The 18,827-nt window shown below is 47.0% G+C and overlaps 2 long non-coding RNA genes across 3 annotated transcripts; one reads left to right on the plus strand and one right to left on the minus strand.

Moving 5' to 3' along the window:
• Positions 1-398: 398 nt before the first annotated feature.
• Positions 399-14,246, plus strand: LOC113569764. Of its 2 annotated transcripts, none has more exons than XR_003409829.2 (3): positions 399-1,090; positions 1,836-1,934; positions 12,124-14,246. It is a non-coding gene; the product is annotated as an uncharacterized LOC113569764 (long non-coding RNA). The 2 variants fall into 2 exon arrangements; XR_003409830.2 differs by lacking the exon at positions 12,124-14,246 and adding an exon at positions 2,513-2,869.
• On the minus strand, positions 5,100-8,085 carry LOC113569765. Its single transcript, XR_004776911.1, has 3 exons — positions 8,021-8,085; positions 6,810-6,943; positions 5,100-5,427 (listed from the first exon to the last, which is right to left on the minus strand). It is a non-coding gene; the product is annotated as an uncharacterized LOC113569765 (long non-coding RNA).
• Positions 14,247-18,827: the final 4,581 nt, after the last annotated feature.

The raw sequence follows: 18,827 nt of genomic DNA on the forward strand, positions 1-18,827 counted from the left end.
TTCTCTAGCATTTTACTAGATTTATTTATTATTTATTTGTTTCCATAGTATTGTTCTGTTGCTCCGACTATTTCATAAGTTACGCGTGTTCCATTTATGTAAAAACAAAAACTAATATAACAAAAAGTTTATCCGAACCAGTTTACACTATTACCTTGCTACTTTGCGAGGTGGTCTGTACTTTACTCCATAGATTAAGTGCGTAATGCCTTGTCGGAGAGCGTTAACCTAATTGGACAATATGTTTTCTATCCGTCTGCCTCAGAGCGCTGCATTGGTGCGCAGACCTGACATTCAACATCAATACGAGGTGGGCGTCATAACTGCTCTTTGACGTGAGTGTTTGATTGGTCAGCTGTTGCGTTTGGCGTCATTGCGCTGCCAGCTGATCGGGAGGAGAAGCCGGTATGAGGGGAGTTGAAGCGGAGACTCGGGAGGCGATGTTATTCGGGCAGGACTGACAAATTGAAGGCGATAGGCTAATGGGATCATTTCATAGTTAATCGATTTAATTACAAGGTAGTGTTGGGACTATCGCTGTCACTGCATTTTAGATAAATTTGAATTCCATATAATTTTGTTTTAATCGTAGCTATTTGAACTGTCACCGTTGACTTAGGGTTAAGGTGTGGCTTTCTGCAAAAGACGATTTTTATCTGAACTGTAGTTATATTCGGAATAGTTTTTATGAAAGGTTCATTTTGGGTTTTGAGGATGTGAGACGCTTGTTATGGGTAGATTCGGAAGAGCTATTTTTAAAATGCAATCGATTACACAATGTAATCAGTGTTAAAATGTTGCTGAGCAATATAGGATAAGGTTGTAACGTTTTCGGAAGTATGTGAAATCGTTCTGTTCTTTCGGAAATGCGACTTAAAAGTCGGAACAGTTCAGAGTTGAACGACACAGGGCGTGAGCTTGTAGTCGAGTTGCCTAGTCATTTCGGATGTGTGTGGGTGAAAATCTCGCTGCCTAAATTAAGGATACTAAAAGTCTATATTTAGGTGAAGTCTTGAAGTTGGACCTGCACCAATGTCAACGTGAGAATCAATCGCGAAGACCGATAAATCGTCAAATTCCGCTTGTGAAAGTAAGTAGCTGTCGGTCACTCCCCTATTCAGACTATGTTCGAGGGAACTTTACAGCCAGGAGTGTTGGCCGGAAAACTCGAATGTTATTGGTTCATCTTGAACGACGTGTTGTAGTTTTGAAAATACTTGCCAATAAGTTGCACTGCACCATTATCGATTTTGCGCTATTTATAAAGTACAGTAGACTGCTTTCGTAAATGCCAGACAGATATAAACACTTCCTATTCTGAAGAAAATGACGAAAAGAAAACCCACCGGGGTACAGCTATTCAGCCAAGCCCATGTCTTTTCCACCTGATACCGACTAGGGCAATCAAAATGTAACAGCAGTTCATTCCTGTTTCTTGTTTACTAATGGTTGCGTATGATCAGCCCTTTTGAGCTTTCAGTAGGTAAGGAACACAGGAATGAGAACCAGGCCTTGAAAGGTTATGACTGTTCCCGATGTTTGCAGTCGCAAAAAAAAGGGTGGGGGGAAGAATATTTTATATAGCTCGCACTGATTTAATGGTTTAGGATTTTTACTTGCAGTGTAAACTGATTCCTTTTATGGTACAGTGCGTGCGACATAATCAATTGCCTATGCATTCTCACTGATTCCTATAGGGCGTGTACACGGTATAATTTCACATGGCCCCACCCTGTACATTGCGATATGGACGAGCAAGGTTTTTCCTATTACATGTCTTGTCAACTTTTTCCGCGTCCGTTCGGTCTTACTTACTTTTTTTTCCTCCTACATAGTATCGGCTGTTTAGGAAATGCTCGTCGGTGTTTCCCTTTTCAACTGCGTACCGCTTGATGGATTTCTACTTGCGTCCGAATGACGTCCAACAAGCAAAGGTATGAAATGTGATTTGGTTAAAGTGCTTAAAAGTGGAAAAATAAACTCTACTAAGCTAAGTAGATAACACAGAATCGGTGTATAAATTATGTATTGATGCTTCAGAAATGACAAGATTTAAAATGGTATTTTTAAAATCGAAATATATCCGTATAAAAAAGAGAACCTTCTCTTGTACACCAAAATATTTGAAGATCCAGCTATGTAGTGGACGCAGTAGTGACATTAAATCACGTAGTATTGAATTATGAACTTCGGTTCAGCCATCTTTACGATAAACAAATCACTAGTGCCGGTTTCCATGGGGGGTTTTGCTTATGCTTGAGCTATGCAGGCTAAGTGATGGTGTTTACAAGGCCTCCCGACACGATCTTATGCAACTGTTCTTTAAGTATTTCGACACTCAAAAACGTTGCTTAAAAATATGGCTGCCAGAGCTCGGACGTGGAGAGTCCTCTGATTTTAGGAATTACGCCGGTGAACAAACACAATGAGCCTGAATTCCTATGTATAGCCAAAGTACTCCAGTGACAAGTGTCTCTCTGAGTCGAGCACTCGTGGTTAATTTCAAATACAGGCCTTCTAAAATGACCTCTGCGCCTCCAAGCATCAGCCGACCGGTGTCTCATCCATCCTTGTGACCTGGACGCATTACTCTTATTACGAGGAATTGAAGTGCTGGAGCAGAGGAACCTGGGGAAGAATAAGACACAGTCTGACTTCAACTTAAACGTTTCCGAGTTGCTATTATGGAGAGTTGACCAACACAGGTGATGGACCTTAAAATCCTCTTTGCGAGATGAGAAAAACCCATGCGACTGAGCTGGTTTGCTAATTACTCTTATTTAGGATGATATAGTCTCCTTTGAAGTTGTGCAAATTGGAATTTTTTCACATAATAAAATAACCGATGAGATGCTGGTATTGAGAAATATCAGGGGAGTGTTATGTTTGTTTATTGCTTTATTACTGAGCAAATGAGAAGTGGGCCCTTTCTCAGGCTTGAAAAAAATGACACATAAAACATCTTTTATGTGCGCAACGTATAATAAGAATGTTCTTGAGTTGGGGAACCTTCTACTAAAATTCATTAGAGAAGTGGAGAAAGCAGGCAGAGCACAGAGCATTTTAACGGAGCACATCTGTTCAGCAGCCTCTGGTAGTCACAGGAGAGTGGTCATCTCCCATCTATGCTAACTGGACTGATTCATTAAACGTCTGTGTGTGAGCCTTACATTGTTTGCCATATACTGAAGCAAACTGGAGAGGAATTTCTTCCCGGATTTCCAAGATGGTGGCAGGCTTCAAAAAAATTCCTCTCTAAGGAGGCTGAAGTACTTTTTTTTTTCTTTTCTTTTCTTCATCTTCTGTGTTCAATAAATGTTTGCAGGGTGATCCTATTGTCTGGCCATGCAGTTAAGTTCACCAGATACTCTTAGTTTGAAATCCCAGCATGCCTAGAAAGCTTGATGCAGACATCTAGCTGCGATGTCTCTGTGCCTTTTTATCCTGGTCCCCAGACAGCCTGTCGGCTGAATGGAGAAATCAGTGAAGAGACGTTATGTCTGTTTTTCAAGGTCCACACTCGACCAGTGCTTGCTCTCCTCCGTCTGGTTTTTACCGGAGGTGAGTTTCCTTCAGCACAGAGACCTGCTCTGTGAGCACTCCAGACATTTTCAACGTTTGTTTCCAACAGCGCTATTGATCCCCCTCCAAAACGAAATGTGCAGGTCCTGTCATGCTCGCATGAGCAGAGCCACGGAGCATCTGGAAACCTTGCCCAGGACACGACGGCACGGCTTTCGGCGCGAACGCTGGGAATGAGCTTCTAATGGCGGCTAGCCTTGGTTGGCCTGTGAGGAGAAGAGCAAGTCTGCAGGGTTTTTCTGAGCGCACACCTGTGGAGTCCTCTCACCGTCTTGCTGTCAGGAATGAAAATTCTGCAAGGGTCTGAGAGTGGGTTTAGAGGGGTTCCTGCATGGGATTTCAGCACGGAATCCTTGCCTCCCTTCCGTTCCTGTATCCTGTGTGCTGTAACAGACTGTGAGTGGGCCTTGTGGGGGTGAGCCTTTATTTGTGATTTAAAAGGAAAAAAAATAATTTCCCTCCATGATTGGCTGATGTCTGTTCTGCCGGGTCCGTGTGGGAGGCCAGCCGCATGGTTGCTGGCCACTCTGCTGCATCCGGGATGGCGAAGCTTTCTGTCAGCGCAGCCGCGAGGTCCCGTGGGTCCGAGCGTGGACGCTCAGACAGCCTTGGCCTGGAAGTGAGCCCTGATCTCTTCAGAAGCCCAGATCCACAGCAGAGCTAGTTCTTAACCTCGGTCTACATTCTTCTGTTGCACTTCGACACGTTTGCAACATATGGTGAATATGAACAGGAAGTTGTCCAATTATCTCCAACAATGTAATTATCTGGTCTTGGAACTGACTACTGCCTAGCAGTTTGTGCTGGTGTCAGTTGCTTATGGACCTTCCAGCGTGAACATGCCCACAGCACTATCCCTCAGAAGCCGGTGTAGTCTCCTGTTTGATTAAATGGTCTCTAGGGTTTGTGTATTACACAGGTATTTAACTGACCCGCCTGAGGATCTTGTCCTGTGGTTCTTCAATATATATCAACATGGGACGTGACCTGTGCATATGCAGTTTGTGCAGAGAACTTGTCCACTTGGGCCAAAGCCCAGCTCTGTTCATTCCATGTGGAGGAAACCTCTTGACTTCTCAGCAGCGGTTCTCTATGGAACTCTCTCAGCTCCCTTCTGCCTCTCAGCAGGAGTACGGAGGGGAAAAAGGAGGGAGGGTGCACTGGCCTGACTCTGAGGCAGGGTGGAGTCAGCCCAGTGCAGAGTAGCTCAAAACGTGTGGAAGGCTTCTGCAGACTAAATGGAATTTGTACCATATGTACCAGGCATCTCTGGAATTTTTGGAAGAGTAACCTGACCAATGGAAAGATCCAAATTAAGAGGAATGGAAAGGTGGTGAGGGAGTGTTGGTTGGTTTGGTACTGGGGGAGGGGGATTATAGGAACAGCTCTGTGGTGTATAATTCCATGATTGGTTTCCAATGAAGAATTTAGCCTTTAGGGTAAAGAAGTTGAGTTGTGGATGTTTCATAAAAACACACGCACACACACATAAAACAAAGAAAAACAGTACCAGATGATATTGTGCAATGCCAATGTTGTTGCAGCAGTGGCCAATTTATTAATTTGATTAGTAGTAGTGTTCTGCTGCCGTGTGAATCACGGAATGAAGGGGAATCACTGCAGTCTAGACATTTGTACATTTGTTTTAACTGTTGCTGCACTGATATTTAGAGGCCTCCCTTCTCAGTTGTATTTCAGCCTCCGTCGCTATGCACAGCACGATCGGGTCAGTAAATCTTTCACTTCCTCTGCTTCTGTGGGAGCTCTTGCTTCTGTGCCTTGTACACACAGCTAACGATTCACCAGAGAGAAGGAGAAGAGGGCAAGAGCGAGGGGAACAGGGATCTAAAAAGGAATGGGATGGGGAGAAAGGAAAAGGCGTAATTCCCTCAATACAGAAATGAAGGTCATTAAACAGGCTTAGATAAATACTCTATACATTTAAACCACTGCAACACTCTTAGCTTGTGATGCCTCTACACTGGACTACAAACTAAAGAGGTAATGTCAGACTGTAAACGCATATGGGGTGACCCCCTGTTTTAATACCTAGTGCTTCCTCCTTCTCAAGGGACCATAAGTAACAGGACAGTTGGCAGCTTGGCTCATTCTCAGCCATTTTAAAAGCAAGAATCCACTGGCCAGTTTAACAATAGCAAACAACATGGCAGACCCATGTGTAATGCTAACACGCTAGGCTTTTAGTCACAATGCGCTAAAATCAAAGCTGACATGCAACAGCAGTTTCACTAATCTTTATTTCCTTTCAAAAAACAAAAAAATAAATAAATAAATAACACACACATACATATATAATCATCACAGCTCTGTTACTTCTGGACTGCGCTGTAGCTCTGCGCTCACAGCCAGCGCATTCCATGATTAAAGCAGAAGAAAGGCGTGAGGTCGCGTCCAAGCAAACGCACGCGCGCCGCCCCGAGCGTGGACAAGTCACCTAACGAATTAGTTAATATGTTAATAGTTAAAATTTTAACTGTTACTTATAAATGCTCGAGTAAATTTTTTTTTTGGGGGGGTTCTGAAGCAATTCCCACCTCCACCACCATTGCTAAGCTGCACTGTGATCGCACGTGTCTAAGTTTGTATAGCTGAGATTTTCTTCAGCCTGCAGCACGGTCGCTCGAGCGACTGCCCGTGCCTCGCGAGCCGGTGTAGCCGTTCTCGGTGCTCTGCTCCTCCGGCTGTGCCGCATCAGCTGTGCTGAACGCTAAACTGAAAGCCAATATTAAAGCTGACCAAAGCTTCTGCATTCCTTGGTGCTGATCTCTGCATTTCTACAGCACAAACTGAGGACGGCATGATTGCTCCGGAGCTGGCCCGTGCCCGAGTCTGCTTAGCGTTCGTTAGTGAACGGTACAGATGGGTAATGGCTTGGTACATTGTATTACACAATGCAGTTGTACTCTTATCCTTATAATTCTACACTAAATTGTCACAGTGACATTTAAAAAAAGCCTGGCAAGATTTGGATTTTCAAAGAGACAAATCGGTGTGTTGGCGTTATATAATCCAAGTAAGCAAGTACTAATTGATGTGTGTGAGGATAACATTGCACATAGCTGCCTTTATGAGACTAGATACTGTCCTTGTTATTGTATCTTGACTGTTGCACTCCTTTAAAGGGTGGGCTTCCTCACAGTGTATGCAGGGTTACCTGGTTACTGTATTTTCTAGCTCACATTTTGTTACGCTTTGTGTGTGTTCACCTGTGCATGTTTTTAACACCGTTGTCCAAGACTCCCAAATTTGAGATGGCATTGATCTCTGCTCAGGTTGTTTGCAATTTTTCCCTGTAAGCAGAGGCTCTCTCAGGATCAGCAGTAGGTAAGGAACATCTCCCCTTAGTGCATATAAGAAATAATGAGATTGGCGTCAGTTACAGAGGTTATTGATCTTAAAATGTTTAGATTCTTGCCAGCTTGTCCTACATTGTGTGTGCATGGGCTGAAATTTGCATGTTGGTCTGCTAGGAACCTATGAGAGAAATCTGTTATAATCTGTTATTCAGAGACTGTTTAGGTGAGGAGCTTCTTATCCATACACAATTACAGACTGAAGCTCAAGAGCCATGGTAGCAAAGCTGTGGCACAGAACTGAGGTTTCTCATTAAGAGCACTGACCAGTGTGGTCTTGCTCCTGACCAGTCTCCCCTTTTCAGTGAATGACCTGAAAATGCTACTGCCGGATGAGAAGGAAAACCAGAGTTTTGTGTATTTATTTCATTTTTGGAGGATACTTAGGGGTTTATAAAAGGCTTTAGGTTTGTTGGGTACAAAGGGGGTATTCAGTAAATGGCCAATAAACTCGACAATGCCATATAGCAGGTTTCTACCTGAGTGTTTCATGCTATAATATTCAGAGATGAGTAATTTAGATCCTTATCACCCTCTCACAAATAACAAATATACACAGGTAAAAACCTTTTTAAAATGGTTTATGATAAAAACGAATCCAGACAATTATTCCAAAGCTTTTGGAGTTTTTTTTTTTTTTTTTAATCATCATACTGATGGTGTGTAGTGATCATATTGTAGTGATGCATGTTCTACTGTGAACGGACTAACGTCGAGACAACCATCCCTCCAGTAGCTTCAGAGAATGCCACATAAATTTGTCTTCCTTATCTGCTTAAGTAATGACCTGATTTTAGTACCATGGGATCTGAACCCTTTCCTTGGTGAGGCTGAGGGGAGCATTCAGGGATGAGGGTTTATACTGTTGGCTTAATGAAGGGTTTATGAGGGTTTATACTGTAGGCTTAATGAAGGGTTTATGCTTTTTGCTTAATAAAGCAACTGGTCCCTTGTTTGCTTCCTTCGTGTAGGTTAGTTTTTATTTTAAGCCTGTACGTGTGTGCATGTGTGTGAGTCATTCCTCTCATGCCTTTTATATAAATTTGCGATGTCTGTGGACATACCTGGGTCTGAGGAGATCTCTGCAGTGGTTGATAGACGACACCCCCCCCCCCCCAGCTCCAATATTAGCGTGAGATCAGACGAATTCCTGAAATGGCTTTGCTACTTCCGTCCCAACTCAGTCATTTCCATTGTATAAGCCGGATGGAATTTCCTCTTTTCTGTCAAACTGTTTTGTTTGCTTGCTTGTCTGTTTAGCAAGCAGCAGAAGGAATGCGTGTAGCATTGGGGGCAAAGTTCACTCCCGGAGAGTAGGGCTACAGAGAGGCGAGTGTGAGGGGCTGGCACGTCAAAACGACAGCCTGCACAATAAAAGTCTTTATTCACGCACGCATGCACACACGTATACCCCAGTTTGGGGAAGCCATGACTGGCGGGGGGGGGGCTCCAGTGAGCGCCTGTGTTGCGACAGGGCTCTTGGCTTTTTCTCCTCCAACTTCCTCTCGTCCTTCGGTTTTCCTGGCCTTCATTGTGCAGTGTAGATGGCATTTCAGCTTATTGTGCCTCTGTAGCTAAAACCTGGGATTGGGAGATCCTGAGGGGACTAGATCTGGCGACTCTTATGTGTAAAGGCCCTTTTAGTCTTACTTCTGCTCACAGGAGAGCATGCTCCAGATCTTATTAGTAGAATCCCAGCAGCTGTGGAAGCCTGAGGAGGAGGCATTCGGTGCTGCCAGCCCAGGTTCTTCTTTCTAATGATTGCGGCATACGCGACCAGTCGGGTTTGCTCTATGAAATTCCATAGTACAGAATCCGGAGAACGTAGCAGCTGGATTTGGTGAGGAGATGGTGGCAGGAGTTTGGAGGACCAGTGTGGCCATACAGGGGCTGTACAGACAGCTGTTAGTCCATGTCCCGCCCCGCAGCTGAATGGAAGCTCACAGCACAGATCATTAGGCTGGCGGGATGAGGTAGGGGTATGTGTATGTGTGTGCGCGCGCGCGCGTGGGCATGCCGGATGAGCACACTGTTCGTCTTCTTGTTTACCTACCCTCAGCGTACACAATCCCATTCACCAACACACCATTTGAGCTTAAGCCTCTCTCATCCTATGCAGCTTCTTTTTTAAGTTCTCATCCTTCTGCATAACGGTCCGCTTCCTGTTTCCCTGTAGCTCCCCTCCTCTCTGTGAATGCCCTGAGTGTGCTATGGCACTTCCTGCCCTCTCCCCCTCGTCTCTCCACGTTGTGCCATGACTCAGAAGCAGCTGGAGTCGCTTTGCGTCCGAGTTCAACCGGCTCGGCTCGGTGAAAACGATGCGCGTGTGACTCTCTGTGCAATTAAGGCAGGGGCTGGGCTGTAAGTGGACCCACCACTTCATGCATATGTATGAGTCTTGAATAATGCATGACCTCGGTGCTGCTTGACACAGCGGCACGTGTGCGATAGGACAGACTGAGGGAGAGGGTCAAGCTTTATCTCTTGGCCGGATGTTGAAAGATCAATACCATGTGGAGTCTTCTGTGCGTCCTTGTGACTCCTTGCAAGCTCTGTGAGGCTAGAGATTTGGTACAGAGTTGCCTTTGGCTAAGGAAAGCATTTTGTTTACTGAGAACAATTTGGATATAATGCTTTGTATGTATAATCTGGTGGTGGTTGAGCTCTCACTTCTGAATTTAAAGAAGTTCTTCTGCCAGTGCCTCTGTCTCGTGTGCTGCATGGAGTGGGCTTTTCAGAACTAAATGGGAGGCTCTCTTGCTTGGTGGTCTGTGCTGCATTCTGGAGAGAACCTCACATTTTTCAGAGTACCAAAAGAGGAAGCACAGTTCCAGCTTTTCAACCACTGGGTGTGTCCTCTCTCGCGCTCTCTCTCCCCCCCCCCCTCGCTTCCCCCATTCCTAACGAGCCAAATATGGCTGGAACGTACCATCTCCACCTGTGCCCTTCACTAAGGGGGGGAGTTCAGGGTTTCGCCTCTGCCAACACGTCCACTCTTGACAATCGTTATGTTGTTGGGTCAGCTGAGACCTCCTGTTTAGATAACAACAGCAAGGGCAGACCTGGAATTTAATTAGAAAATCCCTCCAACTATCTGTGCCCTCTCCCCCCACAAGCCTGTCGAAGGGAATGATCTCCGCATCGATCTGTAGCTCATTCTGATAGCAGTTTATGTGGGGCATCCATCACTATGGCAGGACGGTGTGTAGAGGCTGTTAACAATCGATAGACACGGGAAAGAAACATGGCCAACTTGGAGCAGGCATGTAGTGGGCGTGTAGCGGGCCTACAGTGGCGATGTTTGTTTGTTTGTTTGTTTGTTTGTTTGTTTGTTTGTTTGTTTGTTTTTCTTAGGCGCTTGTGCATAGGTTTTGATCCTTGGGAGTCAACACACCATTCTCCTCCACTGCACCCTTACCTGAGGCACCTCTGCATTAGTCTCCCCTCGTGTGTGTGCTGTCAGGGCTTTATAGAGACATGGGCGAATTGTAGCACTCCTGGAAGACATCCCAGCACACCTGGTGTCAGTCAGGCCACAGCTGCCTAATGACCCCAGGAGGGTGAAGTGCAGGAAGTGTGTTTGCTTTCCTTTAGACAGTCTGGCTGGTGATTAATGGCTTCTTTTGGTAACTGGTTACCTGGCCTGAGACGGATGAGCTGGTGCACAAACAGAGAGGGCCGTGTGTGTGCGTGTGTTGTCAAGAGTTATGAGGGTACACACTCCGTCCCCTCTAGTCAGCAGAACAGCTCGGCCGTAATTTTTCTGGGAAACATCCACTGCCGTGTAGTAAATCGCTCTCCGTGAACACAGTGTTCCACACGATGGGGTTTTGAGCTGTCAATGAGTCACAGTGCAAGACAGACAGGAGGCGTGGCCTATGATTAAACACAATCCTTTTGTCTCCAGGGCAGACCACTTGTGAACAAAGCCTTTAGCTCTGACAGCAGGGGGTTACCTTATTATCACTGGTGCCCAGACTTGGTCAGGAGCTGGCCTGCACTTAGTGAGACCTTGTATTTTCACGTTATTAACCAAAGTGTGTCCTGTGCTGGTAACCCGTGTGTGCTTTCTCTCGCGCGCTGAGTCTCGCACTCTCCCCCACCAACTATCCCCCTCTCTCTGCCAGCATTGCTCTGCATGCAGAGCGATCTCGTCTGCGCTTTCAAACTGTGACTGAACTGCCGAGGTGTCTGAGTTGCTTAAGAGCCATTGGAGGGGTTGGCGGCCGTGTGAGATTTCCGGTGCCTGACAGCCTGCTTGCTTTCTCACCTCCGCGAGTTAAACGGACATGGCCAGATTAGAAAGGTCTTGCTGTTTCCGTGTCATGGTATGTGTGTGCGTGTGTTTGGGAGGATGTGTGTTGTGTGGATGAGCATGTAGAATGATTGTGTGGGTGTGATGTGGAAAATATATGTTTGTGAGTGGTTGGGGCAGGGGTGTGCGTGTGTGTGTGTGTGGGGGGGATCAGCATATAGAGTGTTTGAGAGGTGTAGTAAATGTGTGTGGGTGTCAGGCCCTTGCAGACTGCCTCTGCCTACAGGGCTGCAGGGCTCATTGCTCTGCTGAGGCCACAGTCGAACTTTTACCACTCTCCTGCTTGTACTGCTGGAAGAGTGCAGTGCAACAAAGGCACACGGGGTGTGTGTGTGTGTGTGTGTGTGTGTGTGTGTGTTCGTTCTCTGGCCTATTTGAGGTTTCTGTCACAAGGATGCAACTAGTGCTGTGTTCAAAATATGGATGCAGAACTATACCTTTTTGATACACAAGCCCTTATAGTGTTTATAAATCTACTTGGGACACAGAGATGCCTGTACAAGAGCTCTTTTGTCTTGGTGATGAAGAGCATTTAAATTGCTAGAAAGTTCATGAAAGTGATGGCTAAAATTAAAACATGACATTTAATACATAATATTCTAAATGTGTAACTTCAACTGTTCATGCCTGAAGGGGTCTGGTCAACTAGTCTTCGGTCTTTATTAGCAACGCTGGCGTTTTAGTGTTAAGCGCCAGTCCAGCTCTTACAGAGGCAACTGTACTTGTGCTCACCCTTTCAGCACAAGTACTGGGAGGAAGTGGAATTGGACCTGCTTCTCAGACTAGAACTTGGGCTACCCCAGTGCTAATATATTTCTCTCTCTCTCTCTTTCTTTTTCTCTTTTTCTGCAGGTTAATACCCGTCTGACCCCCTTCGCTCCACCGGCAGAGGCTGCAGAGTGCGCCCAGTAGCCCACTGGCTGACCCGCAGCAGTTCTTCACTGGCAAGCTTTATGTCCTAGTGCATCAGCTAAAGCTGCCAGCTGAAGAACTGTTGTGGCTGGCTCTTTCCTGGGTGCCCTACCCCAGCTCAGGCGCCAAGGAGAAGATTCAGACGGGTGGTGGCACGAGACTCGTGCTACGCCTGTCCCAGCCAATCTCAGGTCAGACAGGTCCGGTCTATTCACTTTTATTCAGATTTATTCAAATGCTCTGCCCCTCCCCCCCCACCCCCCCACCCCTTCCCCTGGAAGGCTCGTGCATGTGAGATGTCCGAGCCTAGCTGCACATTCTCTTCAGGCATAAACAAAGGCTCCTGGCAGGACTTGTGCTGACTCAGCAACATTCCTGGCCCGGTGAGGTCCTCCTGCCCTTATTTGGGTGTGGAGTTGGTGTGGCGCTGCTCTCTCCCCTCCCCCATCCAGCCACAACCCCACCAGTACAGCGCTCGCTGGGCAGAGGGGAGGGGCCACAGCCCGGCATCTGGGACGGGCCGGCAGAGAACCAGAAATGAGCTGTGTGGAGGGCTCGGGGAGAGGAACTATTAATTCCTCCAGTTCCCTGCGTCCTCTGGAGAGGCCCAGACTGTTGCATGTGTTTTTTGTTTATGAATAAGTCATCGGGTTCTTCCAGAGAATGCGGGCTGGACTTGAGTCTGCGTCTCCTCGGCGCTCCCCCAGGCCATGCTGCGAGATGAGATGGCAGATTTGTTTTATTTGTTCAGCTTACGCATACTGTGCATGAGTCTGACCACCATCACATTTTGGTGTGTGTGTGTGTGTGTGTGTGTGTGTGTGTGTGTGTGTGTGTGTGTGTGTGTGTATATATATATTCATTCTCTCTCTCACTCACTCAATCTCTCACACACACACTCACTCACTCACTCACATCCTCAGCAAGCAATAAATCTCACTTCAAGGGCGGCAGCGGTGCCAAAAACGGGATATGTAAATGTGTCGCGCTTAAACCTCCCAGCCAGATGAAAACTAATGCAGAACCAGATGCAGGAAGTGCATGGAACCCGAGGCCCGAAAAGCACCAGTGCCCCCTCCACCCAGCGTCTGGGCCCTGTCTCTGGGCCAGCATGGAGACGGCGCCGCTGGTTGTTAACCTTGTATATGCACTTAAACATGTCCGAACCTCGAATGGCAGGTACAAGGATGTGATGCAACTTAATGTAACGAGCCTCCTGTTTTTGTCTGGCTGGAGTTTCATGGTGGCTTCAGGCACAGAAACGGCCTGCCTGCTCGGCTCTCAGCAGGCCCCCTGTGAAACAAAAGACAAAGGGAGAGGGTAGCCTGTGCCTCTTAAAGACGGGGCATGCAAACTGCAAGCCCATAAGAAGCTCTGCTGGGACGTGAGGCCGAGCCCTAGTTCCCATGGCAACCTGCGTTAACATAGAATGCCGTTTTACACCTTTCTAAGAGGCATTAAAAATAATTTACATTTCATAAGTCGCTATAAGTATGCTCCACATTCTAATTTGTCGTCATAATGTCGTTTGTGTGGAGTCTGCTTGGATAAGGACCACTTGTTTTGCGTAATCCATGTTGCATAATCCATCTTGTCGAGGTGTCACTGGCTCTTCAAGCTTCAGCGGCCATGTGGACTGGACAACTGTGAGGCATCTGGACTCGAGGGTACTTGGAGATACCCCATGCATTTATGATGAATTAGTCTAGAATTAGTTTTGTTTTATTCATGGTTATAATGTTAGTAATTATAGCTCTTATGGACTTGAATACTCTGAGTCAAATGCCAGCATAATGAACAAATATTTTGAGAATTTGACTTGGTCAGGCCAGTCCCAGAAGCAACCCTTTCTGACACGCCCAGGTGAGAATCACTGTGTTGGAGTGTGTACATGGAGTGTGGGTTATGTCCGTGAGGTCGGAAGTTGTAATGCTGACAGAGATATTTACACAATTTACTCCAGATATTTGTGTGCTTTTGACTTATTTTTTTGTCTATGTACAAAATATGATTTGATGTTCATTTAAGTGTATATTAATAAATATTAATTAATAATAAAATTACTGAGAGGGTGTGGTTTTTTTTTAAATTGTAAATGTATTAGCATTTCGATTGTAATGACTCTGTAATTAGTCATTCATATTTTTTCATTCACAGGTCAAAACATTTTTTTAATTATGAAAAATACAACCTGAATGATACCAAAAAAGTCCATGAGGCAGCAGTAGAGTAGACTTCTAAAGCTCTGGGTTGAACTAAAGGTTAACCAAAGGTTAAAAGCACTTCATGTTGTCACAAGGAAGGGCAATATAACTCCTAATGGCAAGGGTCAGATCCTGCCCCAGTGAAGGCTCCTATCGATCGCTCCCAGCACAGAGCGTGGGGCCATTTCAAAGCCCTTGCTTTCAACACATTAGATAATATTCACACTGAAAGGAGTCGTGAACCCCAAGGCACACATGCAGTGATGCCGCTGGATGTAGTCAGAACTGATAAGGCGGCTTGCCAGGGTGTTGATGTCATGTAAGTGATGATTTCCTTTATTTTTGGAAGGTAGATTAGACTGGCCATGGGAGAAAAAAAATAATTTTTTATTATTAAATTTTTTTCTCTGTAGTTTATATAGTGTGTGTGTGTATATACACACACACACACACACACACACACACACATATATATACATACATACACTGTGTCTACACACACTCAGATCTGATCACGCCACTTGGCTTGATGTGTGTTGTCATGCTGGGCTGGAGGCAGAGCTGGGAGCCCCGGAACCCAGGCGCTTTCTGATCAGGCAAAACACTCCCTGAATCGGGTTAAGGCTGCTTACCTGGATCACCCAGAGTTCCAGCCAGCAGGAGATCATTGTAGCGGATGAAGCGTCAATGTTGCAATACTGTTCCTGAAACCCCCCCCCCCCCCAACCACTGAGGAAACTCAGCTGTGGTCCTGCTTCTCTCCCTCACCTGGGTGGATGTGCGTAGTGGTATGGCGCACAGCGTTCCGCTTACGACTCGAGGCTGCTGATTGGACCCGACACTTGTGGCCGAGGAGACGTGTCTGCTAGGAGAAGCAACAAGTGATGCGGAAAAGCTTCTGGCGAAGTCTGCAGTCTTTACAGCGATAAAGCGATTGATTTGGGTTAAGGCTGATTTGGGAGAACTGCAGTCTACAAAGGAGGGAAGGAGCAGGAACACGGGACTCGTTTATTTTCGCCCTCTCACTCACACACACACAGCGTGTAGGTGGGCCAGACCACCTCTTTTCTAACACCTCTGGGTTTTGATTCAAACCAGCTATTTGCAAATTAAAGCAGATATTGTGTGTCCTTCACTCTGTTACTTCAACATACAAGTTTAGTAGCACCAGCAAATTGTGGAGTCACATTGTCTGGACTATTGTAGTTTATTAAATTCTGAATGCAGGGCCAATATGGTGCAGTACTAGTGTAAATCTGGCCTGTTTTTTTGCTTTGAGTCCAGGTCATTTGAGACCTGGGCTAAATGAGGGATTCCACCTCCGCCGTGGCTGTGCTCACGGTTCCGGGGCTATAGCAGCACTCTCCCTCAGTCGGGCCAATTCATTAGAATTACTGCTGGAAAATCCCGTGTGTGGATGTGTGCAGGCTGTCTGGTGACACTCAGCCTGCACACCTCTCTGGCCATGTCGGAATGACTAACCAGCCTCCTGTTTGAGCCAAGCGCCTTCCAAGCTGCAAGACTCGTACGGCTTGGAGACAGATGAGGGGTCGTTACTGCAAGGCAGGACATTAAGAGAAACGGTGAGAAATTATGAAAAGGTGAGAAATTGTAGCGCTTAAGGGCCATAGGGCAGCAGGAGGAAGGAAGTGGGGGCGGGGCGGGGCGGGGCGGGGCGGGGGACGAAGCCGGAAGCAAATAGGGTTCGCCATAAATGTGCCACCTCTCTCTCCCTACTTGATCATACCGGCAACGGCGGGATGAGACCTGTCAGGCGGCACGTTCCCCTTCCACCGCCGAAGTCGGATTATGTAATTCCACGGAAAGTCTGAGTGGAGAAACGAACGAGCCAGACAGTCTCATTGAAAGGGCACAGTGCCCAGCACACGCCTGTCTCCAAAGCCACCGCACGCAGGCCTGCACAGCTCAGTCCAGCCTTTTCAGAACTCGCCAGGAGCACAATACAGCTCAGTCCGACATATCGAAATACGCTTTCAAAGACTTTTTTTTTTTTTTTTTTCAAAAGGACTGAGCCTAATTAGCTACTGTATCTGCCTTATGTGGCCATGTTTAGAGACTTTCCAGTCTGTCATGGTAACGTTTGGTGCCAGCTTTGTTAAGCAGAGGCTAACATTACTCAGCGGAGATAAAATTAGCCTCCCGCACTTTTCGAGGCATTGTTGGCTTCAGTGGCTAAGTGAGCAGCGTAACCTGACAGTTCTCATCCTCTTCTGAATACGGAGACTTCTGTCAGGAAGGCGACTCAGCATGCCTGTGCGAAGTCGGATTCACAAATTCTTATGGACATGTAACGCAAGTCCACATGCTTACCGACACTCATACTTTCTTGACCTGCCCACACACACACACATCTGATGTTTACTCTTTTATGTTGCTGTCAAGGAGCCACACACAGACACAACACACATGCTTGTGTGGCTACAGCGCCGTGACCAGGGGATATTGTGTGTAGGATGTTCCTGTCAGGAGCTGTTCATGCCCATGTAATCGTGTCCATGGCGACTGAGCGAGCTTAGCAAGAGGTCAGGAAATCTGGCTCTCTCCCCTCTGTCTCCTTGGGGGCGGAGCTTCACTGCTGTCCTGGAGTAAACCCTGACGCGTTTTCTTCCTCGTGGGAGCAGCCCACCTTTTGTGTAACTGGACGTTCGGCTGCTTCGTTGTTGCCAGACACCTGCAGCGATGGCGCGTGTGCATCCTGGAGGAAATTCCGTCCCTGCTCGACAAAGTCACAGGTCAGATCCCCCCAGGTCCGAGCTCAGGAATGAAGCTGGATGGGCTCAGTGAGTGTCTCCGGGGGCCGTTCTGCTTGTCGACATGCAGACGCGAGCGTGCCAGGGCTCTGCCTCTTGGCGATCAGAGCAGCCCAGAGCGTTAGTGCAGCCCAGCGGGCCCCTTACCCGCTCCCACGGAGGAGGCAGGAAGGGTGAGAGGAAAGTGACGTCCCCCGGGGGGGACGGCAACCGGTCAGGAAGGCGCAGCGGAAGCCAGAGCAGCAGCTCCAAATTCTTCGTAGAAAACGTCCTCTAATCCTGGCAGCGATCCGAGGCGCACCTGAAATTCCAGCAGAGCGGAGGGTCGCTTCGGGTCCTTCTCAGCTCCCTGCGTCACGAGGCACTTACAGCGTCCCTCCCGTTGCTATGTAACGAGAGAACTGATGCCAGCATGACCTCATCATTTCACATGTTCGTCATTGCTAAACTTAGCCACTTGGACATCACACCAGTGTCAGGTTCAAGGTTGGACGAAAGGTCCGCATCCCACATTCTAAAATACACCAAGACACCCAACAACTCGAGATGCCGTGTTTTTCCACAGCTGCCCAGATCCCCATGAGAGTCTGCCTGATGGCCCTCTGTGTCTGCCTCTCTGCAGGGAGGAATTTGGTAATGTGGCCCAGCCTTGGCTAAGCCTCCGGGGCTGACAGCCTCCGACATGTGGCTTTGCTCTGGAGGCCACCTCCCCACCTTGTCCTTCCACGTCAGCGCCGTGCTGCCCTCGGAGGGTCTCGGGGCCAGATCGCCCATCCAGCGTCCTTGCTTTGGCTCCAGCGGCTGGCTGACGAGTGCAAGTGACGCCTCCTCTGGGGCTGGAGATGGGATTTGCTTGCTGGCCGACGATTGCCAGGGCTCAGGCAGCGGGACTGCATCGTTGCACAGACATTGCATAGACAAAATGAGCAATCTCTGCCCTGCTGAAACTGAAAGTAGTACGTGCTGGATTACAATGTCTAATTAGCACAAATATTTTCGCTTATAAGTAGTTACAAGGTATTTTCCCCCCGTTTTAAACTTGAGCTGAGTATGTTTCCTCATTTAGGTTTATTTTGTATAAATTATTTGTTTTCGGTTTATCGTATTTTTTATTCAGTGTACAGGTATTTTTTTTGTTTTTCTGATGCCTCCCTCCCATTGTCTACGCCCTAACACACGACTGGTGACATTTTGTAAATAAGCCAGTCACTGCAGCTAGTTAAGAATTCTTGGCAGACAAGTTCCATCTGAAGTGTATGGGGTGGGAGGGCTCCGTGTGCGAAATGGGCTGTGTGTCTACATCAGTCTCTCATCGTGGCTTTGTGCAAAGTAATGGCAGGCTTTAAATTTGTTGTTGTTGATGTTGTTCTTGTTGTTTGCCAGACTCAGTGCTAAGATCCTGGAGGTGTCTTCAGTTTTCTCTTACAGGCTGAAGTTCCAGAGAGGTTAAACAGTGATCAGTACTCTGACCTGGACTGTCTCCCTGGGTGACGGACCTTATACAATAGCCTGGACCATATGACTGTGTGATTGTGGCTGTGTCAGCAGGCGCATGTATGTGTGTGCCTGTGTGTGTACATTTGTTTTAGTATTTGTGTGTGTGTATTTGTCTGTGTGTGAGTCTTTGTTTGTGTGCAAATGTGCATATGTCTTTGTGTGTGTCTGTGTA

The sequence above is a fragment of the Electrophorus electricus genome, chromosome 15, assembly GCF_013358815.1.
Source record: "Electrophorus electricus isolate fEleEle1 chromosome 15, fEleEle1.pri, whole genome shotgun sequence".
NCBI classification, from domain to species: domain Eukaryota; kingdom Metazoa; phylum Chordata; class Actinopteri; order Gymnotiformes; family Gymnotidae; genus Electrophorus; species Electrophorus electricus.